A 4,418-nucleotide genomic window follows, 5' to 3' on the forward strand; every position below is an offset into this window, starting at 1 on the left:
GGAGGGACAGCGCAGGAGGGGAAGACCCTCTATGAGATGGATTGATTCGGTGACTGGGGTAATCGAGATGGGTGTGTCAGAGACAGTGGGGTTGGCACAGGATAGAGCAGGGTTTAGGGCTGTTGTGCATAGGGTCGCTATGAGTCGAAAACGACTCGCCGGCACATAACAACAACAACAACAACATATGACATAGAAGGAGATTGTTTAGGTTTTTCTCACAGAACAGCTGACAGATTTGAAACTGATGTTTTTTTATTTGGCAGCAAAACTCTTTAACACTAAGCTGCAAGAGTTCCCTAGTTGCATGATATGGATACAGGAAATAGTCTCACTTTATATATAAGAAAGAAGAGTCTCAAAAAGCGTCAATAGGTTGACCAAGTGAACCTGATCTGATAGACAGCAAACTGAGTTGTCCATCTTATTCTTTGTTGTGGAGTGAATTGTGTTCCCCCACAAAAAGAGAATACATAGATTTAATGATAAAGTATGGACATTCTATAATGAATTCACATAATTTTTAACGCAATATTATTCAAAATGCGTGAGCCTGGAGGGCATTATGCTGAGCGAAATATATCAGTCACAAAAGGACAAATATTGCATGGTGCCACTGTTGTAAAATGGGATTGATATCAGGGTTGGGGTAACACTGAGAAAAACTAGATGAATTGTGTATACTGCACTGAAACAGATGAGGAAAAGAATAATTTAAAAGTGATGTATGATAGGGTATTATGGTTATCATAAGAGTCTACAATTAAGGTTGCATAGTGGAATGTACTTGGGGTGGTGGGAGGGGTGCGGGGGGATTGTGTACCAGGGAGGGAGTCTTTCTTTTACTTTGCAAAGAGAGAAGCGAACTGGGGGGACGGGGGAGAAGACTGGGCGGGTAGAGAAGTGCAGCAATGAATGAATGGAAATCCAAAATGTCTGTAAGTGCTCATTAAAATTATTTAAAAAATTAAAATAAAATTTAAAAAAAGATGCAAAAAAAAGAATTCACATAATTTGTTAAACCAGATATTTGTAGGAGATGTAAGAGCAGAATATAATAGGGTTTAATCCCATTTAAGCCCTATTCAGATGAAAAGATAATTCCCTTAAGGTGTAGTCTATAATAACTTTTTTCATATTAGCAATAAAGGGGAAGAACAAAAGCTGGGATGAGATGGAGAAAGGCTTAGTGTCACCAAATCATAATCATCTTAAGTGTAGTGAATCTTTCTTTACTGTGATCCCTTTAAATGAAGCTTGTTGACTTGTTGCTGTAGTTATGTGCCATTAAGTCATGCAACTCATAGCCACCCTATGTACAATAGTCCTAAACTCTGCTCTATCCTTTGTCAATCTTATTGTTTCCGACATGCCTATCCCCATCACCCCAGTGATGGAATCACTCCATCTCATTGAGGGTCTTCCTCTCCTGCTCCGTCCCTCCATCCTACTAAGCATGACATTCCTCTCCAAGGACTGGTCCCTCCTTGCAGCATGTCCAAATTATGTCAGATGAAGCTTCAGAACCCTTGCCTCCAAGGAGCAGGCTGATTTCACCCACTCCAGGATGAAATTGTTTGTTCTCCTAGCAGTCCATGGTATATTCAATACTCTTCTCCAGCACCAAAGCTCAAAGGAATCAACTCTCCTTCTATCATGACTAGTCATTGTCTAGCTCTCTGATGCATAGCAAGTAATGGCAAAGACCATGGCCTGTATTAGGTGCGTCTCCAGACTGACATTGTTGCTCCTCAGTACCTTGGAGGGGTCTCTGACAGCACAATTTCCCAATGCAATTCGTCTTTTAATTTCCTGGATGCTGGTACCAAGAGTGCTGATTGTAGATCCAGCAAACTGAAGTTGTCAACAATCTCAATCTCTTCACCATCTATCATGATGCTGCCAATCAGGCCAGTGGTGAGAATCTTTGTTTTCTTGATTTTAAGCTTCAAGATACATGGAGGTCTCCAAGTAACACTGGGTCTACAGATGCTGAAGGAAATACGCACTTTTCTCCACAACTGGTAGACAGAGATGGCCTTTACCTGGAGATGACATTCTGAATTTGGACATCTAGCTCTTTAAATTGTAAGAGAAATAAATTTACCTTTGTTAAAGCTATCTCTGCTATAGCAGCTCTAGATAACTAAGACATGCACCAAGTAACATGTTCTTCCTGCAACAACATCTCAGGATCTTGCTGTGAAAACAAACTGTTAATACTTGTTGTGTAATACATTTTACAGTAATTCGTTTATTTTAGTAAAATGAAAACATAAATGATTGTTGTTATTGTTATTGTTGTCATTGTTGTTGTTAGGTGCTATTGAGACGAGTACGACTCATAGCAACCCCGTGAACAAAAGATCTGAACCCTGTTTTATCTTGCACCATTCTCACACTTCCTGACACACAGGAACCCATTGTAGTAGTCACCCTGTCAAGCCACCTGGTTAAGAGTCTTCCTTTCCTTCGCCAACCCTCCACCCTTCCCAACATCATGTCCCTCTCCAAGGAATGCCACCTTCTAGCAATATGTCCAAAGTATGTTAAGCGAAGCCTCATCATTCTTGCTTCCAAAGAGCACTCTGGCTGCACCCTCTCCAAGTCATGTCTGTTCATCCTCTTGACCATCTATGGGATTGGATGTTCACTGCTATTCTCCAACTTTAAAGCTCAAAGGCATCAATTCTTCTTCTGTCGTCTTTATTCATTGTCCATCTTTTGAATGCATGCCAAGTAATCAGAAAAACTATGGTCTGAATCAGATACATCTTAGTCCTCAAATTGACATCAGTAATCTTCAATAATTTGGAAAGGTCTCTAACTGAAGATTTTCCCAGTGCAATGCATCTCTTTATTTCAACTACTGGTACCAAGAGTGTCAATTGTAGACCCAAGCAAGATGAAGTTGTTGACAGTTTCAATTTCTTTTCCATTTATCATGATGCTGCCTGTTGGTCCAGCGGTAAGAATCTTTGTTTTCTGGACATTGAGATTCGATCCATACCGAAGACTACATTCCTTGAATCTTATGCAACAAGTGCTTTAAATCTTCTTCATTGTCAGCAAGCAAGGTTGTGCCATCTGCATAATGCAGTTTATTGATGAGTCTCCCTCCACTCGTAATGCCACATTCCTCCTCATATAATCCAGCTTCTATTTTATACAATACAAATAATAATGATATAAAATATAATGCATATTAATGATTATATAAAACACAATATATATGAATGAAGCACAATGCGTGTGAATGATTGTATAAAACACAAACTGTTGTTGTATGCCATGAAGTCAGAACTGATGAATAGCTGACCGACTGGCAGTTTTCAGAGGCAGTTAACTGCATGAAAGTAGGTTTCCCATCCTTCTCTCACAGAGCAGCTAGTGTATTTGAACCGCCTTCAGGATTGCAGCGCAGCTTCTTGCCAGTAGGCCATGAGAGTTCACATGTATGAAATGGAATGTATATGAATGATTGCTTACAAACCAATAAAAAAATTGAAAAAATAACCTCTAGTGACCCTGTGTGACAGAGTATAATTGCCCCATGAACCTAATTCATATAACCTAGGGAAATACAGCCTTGAGATAGGTCACTGATTAACATTAATAAACTGTCAGAGGAGGAATTATCTTGCCATACCCATAACTTCTTGTTTTTATCAAGGTTTGCAGGAAGACTACACTTCTTTTCTACTCCATCGTTCATTCTGATCTCCAGCTATTCTGAGTGGCACTGCTATCCCACAGAATTAAGGAGAGAATTACAAAAGCCTCATTTTCCCCCCATAAACTGTCCCATTATTTGGCCAAATTTGAATATTGAATGCATCTTGCAGGATGATTCCTAGGTATACTCCTTTTTCATTTTCTCCAGATAAGACTGGCAGGGTATGATTCAAACAGTTCATAAGTTGGTTTTCATAGAGCAGTCATATCTTGGATGGGTGACTACAGTGTGCTGCATCTGGAGAGAGCTGAGCGAACACTACACTACACTATGAAAAAAAGAACCATATAAATGTCCTTCAACAGGATTTCACCTATCTGTTAGTACCACCTTCAGATTCAGTTCATATCTCTAAGATGTGCAATTATCTTGTAGTATGCATTATTGGTGAAAACATTTATCAAACCTTTTTTAATTTAAAGCTATTATGGCATTGTTTAAATTTTTTAAGTTAATTTTAATGAAAGTTTACAGTCTTAGGGTTTCCATTCATTCATTGTTGCATTTTTTTCTCCCTGCCTATCCCCCACTGCCCCCAATTTGCTCTTCTCTCTGAAAAGTAAAAGAAAAATTCTTTCACTGTTATACAACCCCTTCCCCCAAGTCCACTCCACTGTGTAGCCTTCAATCTGGACCCCTGTCATGACAATAATACCTAATCATAAAGAGCAGGGTAACACTG

Source organism: Elephantulus edwardii, unplaced genomic scaffold (assembly GCF_000299155.1).
Source record: "Elephantulus edwardii isolate Elephantulus edwardi_28Jun2011 unplaced genomic scaffold, EleEdw1.0 scaffold00016, whole genome shotgun sequence".
Lineage (NCBI taxonomy): Eukaryota > Metazoa > Chordata > Mammalia > Macroscelidea > Macroscelididae > Elephantulus > Elephantulus edwardii.